Source organism: Oryctolagus cuniculus, chromosome 12, assembly GCF_051225735.1.
Source record: "Oryctolagus cuniculus isolate XC-2025 breed Fujian yellow rabbit chromosome 12, ASM5122573v1, whole genome shotgun sequence".
NCBI classification, from domain to species: Eukaryota; Metazoa; Chordata; class Mammalia; order Lagomorpha; family Leporidae; genus Oryctolagus; species Oryctolagus cuniculus.
Window position 1 is genome coordinate 13951680 of NC_142878.1, and position 14242 is coordinate 13965921.

Consider the following 14242-nt stretch of genomic DNA (forward strand, 5'->3'; position numbering starts at 1 on the left):
TCACCCAGGGTGATCCCCAGTAATGTCATATTTTGATCATGCAGTGGAGCTTGGGCACACATAGGCTGCAGTTTTGAAGGTTCCTTTGTGGGAGGGATAACAGGTGAGCAATCTTGCGGGATCCCTTTAGCTGAGGGTGTGAGTGCAGCGTAATCTGTAGTACCTTGATCATGGATGAAGCAGGTTTGCAGATCTGTGCCACGAAGGACACGGTACTGTACTTCTACTATTTGAAATGGACTTCTCTCTTTACCTGGGCCTCCAAAGCAGGACCAGAGATGTGACACTATATAATCAGGAGAGTTAAGACCCCGGGCATGGTAGCTTCCCTCAGCTTGCAACAGCAGCTGCTGGACACTTCAGGCCCTATAACTCATGCCCCTGGCTCCTGTGCCTGTAATCCCAGAGCCTGAGCCCAGATTGTCTTGGCCAGCAGAGAAACCTCAATGTCTACTGGGGATGGAGGTTGTTTTTTTGGAAACTTGCTATTCCCTGAGATTCTGAGAATAATCAGCTGCCTGAACACACCTTGTCTTGGGCAATTGGGTCATGGAGCCAGGATCATAAACCTTTCGGTTTTCCCTGGTGCAGTCAGTGCTCATTTGTGCTGCTCGTGGGTAGCACAGTCCTCTGGTTTGGCTAGTATGAGGTTGAGTCTTCAGTGGGTTTGAGGGCTGGTTGTATGTTCCCCAGAGCTGACTTCAGGACATTCAGAGGGCTTGCAAGGGTCAGGGCAATTAGGGAGAGGAAATTAGGGAGAGGTCACTGGGGGTCATGTCTGACCCTGGGTGCATCTGGGCAAGGCCCCTGCTGGCTGCGCAGACCTGCGAGACCACTGACACACAAATGAGATTGGGAGATGCAGGAGCGCAAGTGCCAGGTTGGCTGTGTTTGCAGTGGGTCTCTTGCCCTTTCCAGCTGCAACACAGAAACTCTGTGAGCTGTTGAGGAGGTGTCGTGATTATACTCATGACTGGGGACTCTCAGAACACCCCACACTGGCAGAGGATCCAGGACCCAAAGGCCTTTGTGAGTCTTACATCCTGGGGGCAGCATGCATCGCACAAGTGGTTTTTTTCTTTCCCTGGAAGTTGACATGGGTTTGCAGAGTGCCTGTGGACCTTGTCACTCTGGCCCTGAGGTTGTTGTCCACCCATGGTGTTAGAGACTCAGACACCCAACAAAGCAGTACCAGTACATGGATGCCAGAACTGTCCTGGCAAAGGTCAGTCGGCCCCTGGCAGGGCCGACACATCCTTGGATACAGATGCATATAAACTGTCATTCAGATCATCCCAGAATTCAGAATGCAAGCTGAGAACCCACAAGGCCCACTTAGGAGAAACTTGTATAACCATAGTCCCATCATGGGCAGACATATTGAGTGAAAGGAAGATTCAGGGATGAAAATTGAGGGGCACGCTGTGGTTAAGGACACCACATCAGCCTAGTACGGCAGCTCGGAGCAGGCCAGGGCTCTGGTTTTCTCAAGCGTGCCTGTGGTTTGTGTGTACTTCTCAGGACTGCTTGCTGATGTCAACGTGGCCGTGCAGGGTGGCAAGAAGTGTGCTTCTGCTGAGGACTTGAGGCCCTACAAGATGCTAGAATTCAAACTGCTCTTGGTGAGCGGGAAGTTCCTGGATCTCTGAGGACGGTAAGCATGGCCAAGGTCAACCCTGGGGACAAAGGCATAGCACTTGACAGCCCCACAGACACCTGAATGCTTGCTGGAGCCTTAGGCCATGCCTGGGCCACACCTCTGCATTGGACCACCTGTCCTCCTTGTGCTGCGGTGTGTCCCTGGACTCTGCGGGGCTGCAGAGGTGGTTGGTGGATCAGCTGACGAAGCACCAGGCCTTTAGTGTTGAGGACCCCACCCATTGGCATGTGCTTGGATCGATGATGACTCCCCCATAAACATTCCTTGGAAAAGCTGAACAAAATGAGTGAGAACTCACAACCGTCGTTCTCATCGTGACTGAGGTCCAGCACATTGCCTCTGGCAGGGACTATGGCAGTAATAGCCCACATCCAGGGTAGCGGTTCTGCCAAACCCATGGGGTTTTTGTGGGTGGGAGGATGTTTTTCGAGGCATTCGCTGTACCCTGGGGTTCTGTGACTAATCTGTTGCCTGAACGCACCCTGTCTTGGGGTATTGGGTCATGTGGCAGCAACATAATCCTGGTGGTTTTCCCTGGTCCAGTCGCTGCTCATTTGTGCCGATACTGGAATGCGCAGACCTTTGGTTTAGCAGGTGTGAGGTTTATCTCAGTGGGTTTGAGTGCCGGTTGTATGTTCCCCTGTGCTGACTTCAGGACATTCGGAGGGCTTGCCAGGGTCGTGGTGAATAGGGAGAGGCAATTACGTAGAGGTCACTGGGGGTCAAGTCTGACCCTGGTTGCTTCTGGGCAAAGCCACTGCTAGCCCCCTAGACCTGCGAGACCACAACACACAAATGAGATTGGGAGATGCAGGAGCGGAAGTTCTCGGTTGGCTGTGTTTGCAGTGGGTCTCCAGCCCTTTCTGGCCACAACAGAGAACCCATGGGCAGTTGTTGAGGAGGTGTAGTGTTCGTACTCATGACTGGGGACTGTGCAGGGCACCCCACACCTGGCAGAGTTTCTAGCCGTGGAAATGCATGACTCTATCTCAGGTCCTGGGGGACAGCATGCATCACACAAGCGGTCCTTTCTTCCCTGGAAGTTGCCACAGGTTTTTGGGGTGCCTGTGGTCCATGTCAGTGTGGTCCAGATGTCAGTGCCTACCCATGGTATTGAAGGCTGAGACCCCGAGCAAACAGTGCCTGCTCGTAGATGCAAAAACTGTCCTGTTAAAGATCACTAGTGGCAGGACCAACACGCACTTGTGACACAAATGCACATATACCGTGACTCACATCTTCCCTGAATTCCAAACTCAAGCTTAGAATTCACAAGAGCCTACTCACGAGAAACTTGTGTATGCATAGTCCTATCATGCAGATTGGCTCGAGTGAAAGGAAGCTCAGGGATAGATTAAGGGGATGTGCTATGGTGCGTGACACCACAACAGACTAGCGTGGCAGCTCGGAGCCAGCCAGGGCTCTGGTTTTCTCAAGCGTGCCTGTGGTTTGTGTGTACATCTCAGGACTGGTCGCTGATACGACGTGGCCGTGCAGGGTGGGAAGAATATGCTTCTGCTGAGGACTTGAGAACCTAGAGGACGCTAGAATTCAAACGGCCTTTGGTGAGCGGGAAGCTCCTGGATCTCTGAGGATGGTAAGCATGGCCCAGGCCAGCACTAGGCAAAAAGCCATATCACTTGACAGCCCCACAGACACCTGAATGCTCGTTGGATCCTTTGGTCGTGCCACGGCCACACCTCTGCAGTGGTTGCCTTCCTCCCTGCACTGGGGCACATCCCTGGATTCTGTGCGGTGAAAAGATGGTTAGACTGAGCAGCTGACGAAGCACCAGGCCTTCAGTGTTGAGGGCCCTACACCTTGGCATGTGCTTGGATCGATGATGACTGCCCCATAAAGATTCCTTGGAAAAGCTGAACAAAATGAGTGAGAACTCACAACCGTCGTTCTCATCATGACTGAGGTCCAGCACATTGCCTCTGGCAGGGACTATGGCAGTGAGGGCCCACGTCCAGATAGCGGTTCTCTCTACAACCCCAGGGGTGCCCATGGTGAATGGTCCATTCGAGCAGCCCCAGGGGGACGATCCCTCAGCTGTCTGCTCAAAGCAGAAGATTGCCTGGTGCAGTGGGGCTGGGAGTTTGCGTGGCGGCTCCCATCCTGGGCAGCAGTGGTGAGGATGCAGCAGGGTGTGCAGGATCCAATTGTGTGGATGCAGGCGGAGCCAAGTATTCACCTCAGGGGTCTGCTGGGTGTGGCCAAGGCCCTGGTTGTCTGTGCAGTGGTTCTCTGAACGGAGTGCTCCTCTTCCTGGCCAACAGCAGACACAAAGTATGATTGCCTGGCTAGCATTAGGTCTGTCAGCTGGTAGTCTGATGTGGCAGCAGAGTGCTGGAGGGCTATGAAGAGATCGGACAACCCCTTGAGTGTGGCATTGACACTTGGCAGTAGTGCCTGTGTGAGCTGGTGGTAGGAGTCAACCTGGCATGAATGTTGTGTTCCCTTCTCTTGGGAGAGTCTTCCACAGAGTAGAGTGTCTCTTGGGCTGGGTGCAAAGGAAATGACAGGGACAATGGGATGGGTTGTCTCTGAGGACACCCTGGTGAGCATGGTTGCTGTGATTTCCTTTTTTTTTTTTTTTTTTGCTGTGATTTCTTGATGTGTGGCACCAGGTTCTCTGTGGAATACTCAGGATTATCCTTGGTGATGTCAGAGATAGATCCTGCAGTGGAGCTTGGCACACATCTGGTGCATTTAGGTTGGTGCCTTGGTTTGAAGGATTCCAGGCAAGTAATGTGCCAGGATCACTTTGCTGAGGGTGTGAGTGCCACGAAATCTTTTGTACTCTTGAACTTGAATGAAGAATGTTTGCAGGACTCTGCTACAAAGGCTTGGGTACTGTGCTGATCCTTTTGAAATGGACATCTCCCTTTACCTGTGCTTCCAATGCAGGAACAGTGAAGTGACACAGTTAACTCAGGAGAGTTAGGACCTTGGGCATGGTGGCTTCCCTCAGCTTGCAGCAGCAGCTGCTGGACTCCTCAGGCCCTGTAACTCATGCCCCTGGCTCCTGTGCCTGTAATCCTGGAGCCCGAGCCCAGATTGTCTTGGCCAGCAGAGATAGCTCGATGTCTTGTGGATGGGAGGATATTTTTAGAGGCATTTGCTGTACCCTGAGGTTCTGAGACTAATCTGCTCCCTGACTGCACCCTGACTTGGGGGATTGGGTCATGTGGCAGGGACATAATCCTGGTGGGTTTCCCTGCTCTGGTGGGTACTCCCTTGTGCTAGATGTGGGTATTGAAGTCCTCTGGGTTGGCAGGTGTCAGGTTGAATCTTCAATGGGTTTGTGGCCCGGTAGCCTGTTCCACTGAGCTGACTTCAGGACATTCGGAGGACTTGGCAGGGTTGGGGCTATTAGGGAGAGGCAATTAGGGAGAGGTCACTGGGGGTCAAGTTTGACCCTGGGTGCATCGGGGCAAAGCCCCTGCTGGCTGCCCAGGCCTGGGAGACCACTGACACACAAATGAGATTGGAAGATGCAGGAGCGGAAGTTCTAGGTTGGCTGTGTTTGCAGTGAGTTTCTTGCTCTTTGCTGCCGCAACACAGAAACCGGAGCAGCTGTGGAGGAGCTCCTGTGATCATACTCACTCCTGGTGACTCTCAGAGCACCCCACACCTGGCAGAGGTTCTAGGCGACCAAAGGCCAGACTGTGTCTCAGGTCCTATGAGGCAGTGTGCCTCACAAAGTGGTCCTTTCTTTCCCTGGAAGTTGCCACGGGTTTTGGGGTGCGCGTGGAAATTTTCACTCTGTGCCAAATGTCAGTGCCCATCCACGGTATTAAAGGCTCAGACCCCCAGCAAAGCAGTGCCGGCAGGTAGATGTCAAACCTGTCCAGAAAATGGTCACCGACGGCAGGACCAACACATACTAGGGACACGGACACATATATACTGTCACTCACATCTTCCCAGAATTTAGAACTCAAGCTGATAACCCACAAAGGCCTACTCAGGAGAAACTTGTGTGCCCATAGTCCCATCATGGACAGACTGGCTTGTGTGTAAGGAAGCTTCAGGGATGAAGATTGAGGGGGGGCACGATGGCACGGGTCACCACGGGCAGCCTAACCGTGGCTCGGCCGGGGCTCTCGTTTTATCAAGTGTCCCTGTGGTTTTGTGTGTACTTCTCAGGACCACTTGCTGATGTCAACGTGGCCGTGCAGGGTGGGATAAGTGTGTTTCTGCTGAGGACTTGAGGCCCTACATGATGCTAGAATTCAAACTGCCCTTGGTGAGCGGGAAGCTCCTGGATCTCTGAGGACGGTAAGCATTTCCAGGGCCAACACTGGAGACAAAGCCCTTAGCACCTCACAGCCCACAGAGAGCTGTATGCTCACTGTGCATTTGGCCACGGTTGGGCCACACCTCTGCAGTGGACCGCCTGTCCTCCTTGCATTGGGGGGTATCCCTGGACTCTGCAGGGCTGGGAAGGTGGTTGGACTGAGCAGCTGACGAAGCGCCAGGCTTTGTATGTTGAAGGTCTCGCACCTTGGCATGTGCTTGGATCAATGATGACTCCCCCATAAACATTCCTTGGAAAAGCTGAACAAAATGAGTGAGAACTCACAACCGTCGTTCTCATCGTGACTGAGGTCCAGCACATTGCCTCTGGCAGGGACTATGGCAGTGAGGGCCCATGTCCAGGGTAGCAGTTCCCTCCACAACCCAGGGGGTGCCCATGGTGAAAGATCCATTTGAGCGGTGCCAGCAAGGCGATCTCTCAGTTGGTAGCTCTGGGCAGCAGAGTGCCTGGTGCAGTGATGCTGAGAGTTTTCATGGCAGTTCCCCACGTGGGCAGCAGTGGCGAAGGATGCAGCAGGGTGTGCAGGATCTGATTGTGTGGATGTGCCCATGCTAAGTGTATACCTCAAGGGTCTGTTGGGTGCAGCTGAGGCTCCGGTTGCCTGTGTAGTGGGTCTTGGTACTGAGTGCTCCTCTTCTTGGCCAACAGGAGACATGAAGCCCGGTCCTCTGGCTAGCATTAGGTTTCTCTGCTTGTGTTCTGAAGTGGCAGTAGTCTGCCGCAGGGCTCTGAAGAGATCAGACATCCCCTTGAGTGTGGCATTGACACTTGGCGGTAGTGCATGTGTGATCCGGTGGTAGGAGTCAACCTGGCATGAATGTTGTGTTCCCTTCTCTTGGGAGTGTCTTCCACAGAGTAGAGTGGCTCTTGGGCTGGGTGCAAAGGAAATGACAGGGACAATGGGATGGGTTGTCTCCGAGGACACCCTGGTGAGCATGGTTCCTGTGAGTTCTGTAGGTGGGGCAGAATGGTATTCCTTGGGTCATCCATGGTGATCCTCGGTAATGTCATATTTTCACCCTACAGTAGAGCTTGTACACACGTCTGGGGCAGTTTTGAAGGTTACTTGGTGGGAGGGATAATAGGCTAGCAATCTTATGTGAACCCTTTGTTGAGAGTGTGAGTGCAGCATAATCTGTAGTACTCTTGATCATGGATGAAGCAGGTTTGCAGTTCTGTTTCACGAAGGACACGGTACTCTACTTCTATTTGAAATGGACTTCTCTCTTTGCCGGAGACTCCAGTACAGTACCAGTGATGTGACAGTGTATAATCTGGAGAGTTAGGACCCCGGGCGTGGTGGCTTCTCTCAGCTTGCAACAGCAGCTGCTGGACACTTCAGGGCCTATAACTCATGCCCCTGGCTCCTGTGCCTGTAATCCCAGAGCCTGAGCCCAGATAGTCTTGGCGAGCAGAGAAACCTCAATGTCTGCTGAGGTTAGAGGTTGTTTTTCCAGGGCTTTTGCTGTACCCTGGGGTTCTGAGACTAATCTGCTCCCTAACACACCTTTTCTTTGGGGGTTTGGTAATGGGGCCAGGGACATAAACCTGTCAGATTTCCCTGGTCTGGTAGGTGCTCACTAGTTCTGGTCATGGGTAGTACAGTCCTCTGTGTTGGCAGGTGTGAGGTTGAATCTTCGGTGGGTTTGAGGGCCGGTTGCATGTTCCCCTGAGCTGACTTCAGAACATTTGGAGGGCTTGTCAGGGATGGGGTGATAAAGGAGAGGGAATTAGCGAGAGGTCACTGGGGGTCAAGTCTGACCCTGGATGCATCTAGGCAAAGCCACTGCTGGCCTCCCAGACCTGCGTGACCACTGACACACAAATGAGATTGGGAGATTTAAGAGCGCAATTGTGAAGTTGGCTGTGTTTCAGCGGTGCTCTTGACGTTTCCGGCCACAACACAAAACCCTAGGCAGCTATTGAGGATGTCCCCTGATCATATTCATGACTGAGGACTGTGCAGGGTACCCCACACCTGGCAGAGGTTCTAGGCGACCAAAGGCCTGACTGTGTCTCAGGTCCTATGAGGTAGTATGCCTTGCAAAGTGGTGTTTTCTTTCCCTGGAATCTGCCACAAGTCTGTGGAGTTCCTGTGGACCTTGTCACTCTGGCCAGATGTCGGTGCCCATCATGATATTGAAGGCTCAGACACCAGCAAAGCAGTGCCGGCAGGTAGATGCCAAAAATGTTCAGGCAAAGGTCATCGATGGCAGGACCAATACACACTAGGGACATGGACACTTATGTACCATAACTCGCAACTTCCCAGAATTCAGAACTCAAGCTGAGAACCCACAATAGCACACTCAAGAGAAACTTGTATAACCAGAGTTCATCATGGACAGACTGGCTTGTGTGAAAGGAAGGTTCAGAGATGAAGATTGAGTGAATGCATTGTGGCGCAGGGACCAGGGTCATCCTAAGCATTGCAGGTCAGAGCAGGCCATGGCTCTGTTTTTCTCAAGCGTGCCTGTGGGTTTGTGTGTACTTCTCAGGACTGCTTGCTGATGTCAACGTGGCCGTGCAGGGTGGCAAGAAGTGTGCTTCTGCTGAGGACTTGAGGCCCTACAAGACGATAGAATTCAAACTGCCCTTGGTAAGCGGGAAGCTCCTGGATCTCTAAGGATGGTAAGTGTCGCTCCCCGTCTTCGTGGAGGAATGACACAGGACCCTGCGCTGTTCTTTTGTCTGCTCGGCCCTCCCCGGGTTTGCTGCTGGTTCTTCCCGGGTTGGCTACCGACCCTTCCACCTCCGTGGAAGGGCGGTTCCCCCTGCCACTTTCCCCACTTCCGCGGGGGAGCGGCACACCGCTGGCCGGCTCTCTCGGGGGCTGCACAGGTGTTCCTTCAGATAGATGTTCCCTGATGCATGTTGTCTCTCTCCTCCTTTATAGTCCTCTTCCACCAATCCCAACTCTGCTACCCACACGCCAAGTACGCTGCTCTCCTCCAATCAGGAGCAGGTCCTACAGTTTATTGGTTGAATTGGGGGCAGCTGTGTAGAAGCTGTTTCTCCCTTCCCAGCGCCATATTGTGGGAGAGCAGATGCAGAGAATAAGTCTTAATTCCAGTAACTTAGTCTAGTCCGAGTTGCTCCCAGTTGCTCCCCACAGTAAGCATTTCCAGGGCCAACCCTGGGGACAAAGACCATAGCACTTCACAGGACAGCAGGCTTTTGCATGCTAGCTGGATCCCTTGGCCGCACCTGGGCAACACGTCTGGAGTGTTCTGCCTGTCCTACTTGCACTGTGGCATGTCCCTGGACACTGTGGGCCTGGGAAGGTGGTCAGGCAGAGCAGCTGATGAAGCACCAGGCCTTTGGTGTTGAGGACCCCACCCATTGGCATGTGCTTGGATCAATGATGACTCCCCCATAAACATTCCTTGGAAAAGCTTAACAAAATGAGTGAGAACTCACAACCGTCGTTCTCATCGTGACTTAGGTCCAGCACATTGCCTCTGGCAGGGACCATGGCAGTAATGGCCCACTACCAGGGTAATGGTTCTGTCAAACCCATGGAGTGCTCATGGTGAAAGGTCCATTAGAGCAGCCCCAGGGGGACGATCCCTCAGTTGTCTGCTCTGGGCAGAAGATTGCCTTGTTCATTGGTGAAGTGAGTTTGTGTGGCAGGTCCCCACGTGGGCAGCAGCGTTGAAGGATGCAACAGGGTGTGCAGGTTCGGATTGTGTGGATGAACCCAGGCCATGTATTCAACTCGAGGGTCTGCTGGGTGTGGTCGAGGCCCTGGTTGTCTGTGGAGTGGGTCTCAGAATCGGGTGGTCCTCTACCTGGCCAACAGGAGACACAAATCCTGGTCACCTGGCTAGCATTAGGTCTCTCAGCTGGTGGTCTGATGTGGCAGCAGAGTGCCGGAGGGCTCTGAAGAGATCAGACATCCCCTTGAGTGTGGCATTGACACTTGGCAGTAGTGCCTGTGTGACCTGGTGGTAGGAGTCAACCTGGTATGAATGTTGTGTTCCCTTCTCTTGGGAGAGCCTTCCACAGAGTAGAGTGTCTCTTGGGCTGGGTGCAAAGGAAATGACAGGGACAATGGGATGGGTTGTCTCTGAGGACACCCTGGTGAGAATGGTTGCTGTGAGTTGTCGTGGCCAGGCAAAAAGTTAATCCTTGGAGCTCCCAGGGTGATTCCCAGTGATGTCACAGTTTGATCATGCAGTAGAGTTTAGGCACACGACTGGTACAATTTGGTTGGTGCCTTGGTGGGATTCTAGGCAAATAATGTGCTGGGATTCTTTTGCTGAGGGTGTGAGAGCCACGTAATCTGTTGTACTCTTGACCATGGATGAAGCAGGTTTGCTGGACTGTGCCACGGAGGCCAAGGTACTATGCTTCTCCTATTTGAAATGGACAAACCCCCTTTACCTGGAATCAGAGGCAGAACCAGTGATGTGGTGCAGTTAACTCAGGAGAGTTAGGACCTTGGACATGGTGGCTTCCCTCAGCTTGCACAGCAGCTGGTGGACACTCCAGGGCCTATAACTCATGCCCCTGGCTCCTGTGCCTGCAATCCTGGAGCCTGAGCCCAGATTGTCTTGGCCAGTAGAGAAACCTCGATGTCTAATGGGGTTGGAAGTTGTTTTTCTGGAAACTTGCTGTACCCTGGGGTTCTGAGACTATTCTGCACCTGAACTTACTCTGTCATGGGCAATTGAGTCATGGAGCCAGGGACATAAAGCTTTTGGTTTTCCCTGGTCCGCTGGTGCTCACTTGTCTGGTTGAGGGTAGAGCCGTACTCCTGGTTGGCAGGTGTGAGGTTGAATCTTCGGTGGGTTTGTGGCCCGGTTGCATGTTCTCCTGAGCTGACTTCAGGACATTCAGAGGTCTAGCCAGGGTCAGGGCAATGAGGGAGAGGTGACTGGGGGTCCATTCTCACCCTGGGTGCATCTGGGCAAAGCCCCTGTTGGCCACCTGGACCTGTGAGGCCACTGGCACACAAATGAGATTGGGAGATGCAGGAGCGCAAGTGCTAGGTTGGCTGTGTTTGCAGTGAGTGTCTTGCTCTTTCCGGCCACACAAAGAACCCCTGGGCTGCTGTTGAGGAAGTTCCCTGAGCCTACTCATGACTTGGGACTGTGCAGGGTACCCCACAACTGGCAGAGGTTCCAGGTGACCAAAGACATGACTGAGTCTGAGGTCCTGGGGGGCAGCATGCATCACACAAGCGTTGCTTTCTTTCCCTGGAAGTATCTGCGGGTTTTTCGGGGTGCCCATGGAACTTGTCACTCTGGGCAAGATGTCAGTGTGCATCCACGGTATTAAAGGCTCAGACCCCCAGCTAAGTAGTGCCTGCCAGTATATGCAAAAACTGTCCTGGCAAATGTCACTGGTGGCAGGACCAACACACACTTGGGACACAGATGCACATATAGCATCTCACGCATCTTCCCAGAATGTAGAACTCCAGCTGAGAACCCACTAGGGCCTATTCAGGAGAAGCTTGTGTAGGCCTTGTCAATCATGGACAGACAGGTTCAATGAAGGAAGCCTCAGGGATGAAGATTGATGGGATGTGCTCTGGTGCTTGACACCACAGCAGCCTAGCGTGGCAGCTCGGAACAGGCCAGAGATCTGGTTTCCTCAAGCGTGCTTGTGCTTTGTGTATACGTCACAGGACCGGTCGCTGATGTCGACGTGGCCGTGCAGGGTGGGAAGAAGTGTACTTCTGCTGAGAACTTGAGGCCCTACAAGACACTAGAATTCAAACTGCCCTTGTTGAGTAGCAAGTTCCTGGATCTCTGAGAAAGGTAAGCATGGCCAAGGTCAACCCTGGGGACAAAGGTCATAGCTCTTAACAGCCCCGCAGATACCTGTATGCTTGCTGGAGACTTTGGCCACACCTGGGCCACACCTCTGCAGTGCACCCTCTGTTCTCCTGTGCTGAGGTGTATACCTGGACTCTGGAGGGCTGCAGAGGTGGTTGGGCGGAGCCGCTGATGAAGCACCAGGCCTTTTGGTGTTGAGGATCCCACCCATTGGCATGTGCTTGGATCAATGATGACTCCCCCATAAACATTCCTTGGAAAAGCTGAACAAAATGAGTGAGAACTCACAACCGTCGTTCTCATCGTGACTTAGGTCCAGCACATTGCCTCTAGCAGGGACTATGGCAGTGAGGGCCCACGTCCAGGGTAGCGGTTCTCTCCACAACCCAGGGTGTGGCAATCCCTCAGTTGTCCAATCTGGGCAGCAGAGTGCCTTGCGCAATGGTGCTATGAGTTTGCGTGGCGGCTCCCCACGTGGGCAGCAGTGGCGAAGGATGTAGCAGGGTGTACAGGGTCTGATTGTGCGGATGTGCCCAGGCCACTTATTTCCCACGAGAGTCTGCTGCATGTGGCAAAGACCCTGGTCCCTGTGGGGTAGGTCTCAGAATCAAGTCTTCTCATCTTTGCCAATTGGACCCACGAAGCTCGGTCCCCTGTCTAGGTTTAGGTCTAGGAGCTGGTGGTCTGATGTGGCAGCAGAGTTCTGCAATGGTCTGAAGAGATCAGACATCCCCTTGAGTGTGGCATTGACACTTGGCGGTAGTGCCTGTGTGACCTGGTCGTAGGAGTCAACCTGGCAAGAATGTTGTGTTCCCTTCTCTTGAGAGAGTCTGAGAGTGGAGCAGCTCTTAGGCTTGGTACAAATAAAATGACAAGGACAGAGGGATGGGTTTTCTCAAGGACACCCTGGAGAGCATGGTTGCTATAAGTTCTTGAGGTGCAGCAGCTTGTACTCCATGAATCACCCAGGGTGATCCCCAGTAATGTCATATTTTGATCATGCAGTGGAGCTTGGGCACACATAGGCTGCAGTTTTGAAGGTTCCTTTGTGGGAGGGATAACAGGTGAGCAATCTTGCGGGATCCCTTTAGCTGAGGGTGTGAGTGCAGCGTAATCTGTAGTACCTTGATCATGGATGAAGCAGGTTTGCAGATCTGTGCCACGAAGGACACGGTACTGTACTTCTACTATTTGAAATGGACTTCTCTCTTTACCTGGGCCTCCAAAGCAGGACCAGAGATGTGACACTATATAATCAGGAGAGTTAAGACCCCGGGCATGGTAGCTTCCCTCAGCTTGCAACAGCAGCTGCTGGACACTTCAGGCCCTATAACTCATGCCCCTGGCTCCTGTGCCTGTAATCCCAGAGCCTGAGCCCAGATTGTCTTGGCCAGCAGAGAAACCTCAATGTCTACTGGGGATGGAGGTTGTTTTTTTGGAAACTTGCTATTCCCTGAGATTCTGAGAATAATCAGCTGCCTGAACACACCTTGTCTTGGGCAATTGGGTCATGGAGCCAGGATCATAAACCTTTCGGTTTTCCCTGGTGCAGTCAGTGCTCATTTGTGCTGCTCGTGGGTAGCACAGTCCTCTGGTTTGGCTAGTATGAGGTTGAGTCTTCAGTGGGTTTGAGGGCTGGTTGTATGTTCCCCAGAGCTGACTTCAGGACATTCAGAGGGCTTGCAAGGGTCAGGGCAATTAGGGAGAGGAAATTAGGGAGAGGTCACTGGGGGTCATGTCTGACCCTGGGTGCATCTGGGCAAGGCCCCTGCTGGCTGCGCAGACCTGCGAGACCACTGACACACAAATGAGATTGGGAGATGCAGGAGCGCAAGTGCCAGGTTGGCTGTGTTTGCAGTGGGTCTCTTGCCCTTTCCAGCTGCAACACAGAAACTCTGTGAGCTGTTGAGGAGGTGTCGTGATTATACTCATGACTGGGGACTCTCAGAACACCCCACACTGGCAGAGGATCCAGGACCCAAAGGCCTTTGTGAGTCTTACATCCTGGGGGCAGCATGCATCGCACAAGTGGTTTTTTTCTTTCCCTGGAAGTTGACATGGGTTTGCAGAGTGCCTGTGGACCTTGTCACTCTGGCCCTGAGGTTGTTGTCCACCCATGGTGTTAGAGACTCAGACACCCAACAAAGCAGTACCAGTACATGGATGCCAGAACTGTCATGGCAAAGGTCACCGGTGGCAGGGCCGACACATCCTTGGATACAGATGCATATAAACTGTCATTCAGATCATCCCAGAATTCAGAACTCAAGCCACAAGGCCCACTTAGGAGAAACTTGTATAACCATAGTCCCATCATGGGCAGACATATTGAGTGAAAGGAAGATTCAGGGATGAAAATTGAGGGGCACGCTGTGGTTAAGGACACCACATCAGCCTAGTACGGCAGCTCGGAGCAGGCCAGGGCTCTGGTTTTCTCAAGCGTGCCTGTGGTTTGTGTGTACCTCTCAG

The 14242-nt window shown here is 52.9% G+C and overlaps 6 non-coding genes across 51 annotated transcripts in view; all 6 read left to right on the plus strand.

Moving 5' to 3' along the window:
- LOC149122944 (uncharacterized) overlaps window positions 1–14242 on the plus strand; it is a 104538-nt gene that overhangs the window by 37748 nt on the left and 52548 nt on the right. For 32 of the 46 annotated variants that reach the window (XR_016217222.1, XR_016217226.1, XR_016217224.1 and 29 more), the window contains 5 exons: window positions 1522–1654; window positions 3127–3257; window positions 5816–5947; window positions 8486–8618; window positions 11623–11755. This is a non-coding gene — a transcript (uncharacterized LOC149122944). The remainder of the gene's footprint in view (window positions 1–1521; window positions 1655–3126; window positions 3258–5815; window positions 5948–8485; window positions 8619–11622; window positions 11756–14242) is intronic. The other 14 variants (XR_016217231.1, XR_016217229.1, XR_016217253.1 and 11 more) reach the window with 6 other exon arrangements.
- On the plus strand, window positions 1894–1987 carry LOC138844848 (small nucleolar RNA SNORD116). The gene has a single exon (XR_011381210.1). It is a non-coding gene; the product is annotated as a small nucleolar RNA SNORD116 (small nucleolar RNA).
- Window positions 3495–3588, plus strand: LOC138844853 (small nucleolar RNA SNORD116). Its single transcript, XR_011381215.1, has one exon. It is a non-coding gene; the product is annotated as a small nucleolar RNA SNORD116 (small nucleolar RNA).
- Window positions 6187–6280, plus strand: LOC138844850 (small nucleolar RNA SNORD116). Its single transcript, XR_011381212.1, has one exon. It is a non-coding gene; the product is annotated as a small nucleolar RNA SNORD116 (small nucleolar RNA).
- Window positions 9343–9436, plus strand: LOC127484000 (small nucleolar RNA SNORD116). Its single transcript, XR_007910783.2, has one exon. It is a non-coding gene; the product is annotated as a small nucleolar RNA SNORD116 (small nucleolar RNA).
- Window positions 11997–12090, plus strand: LOC127484009 (small nucleolar RNA SNORD116). The gene has a single exon (XR_007910792.1). It is a non-coding gene; the product is annotated as a small nucleolar RNA SNORD116 (small nucleolar RNA).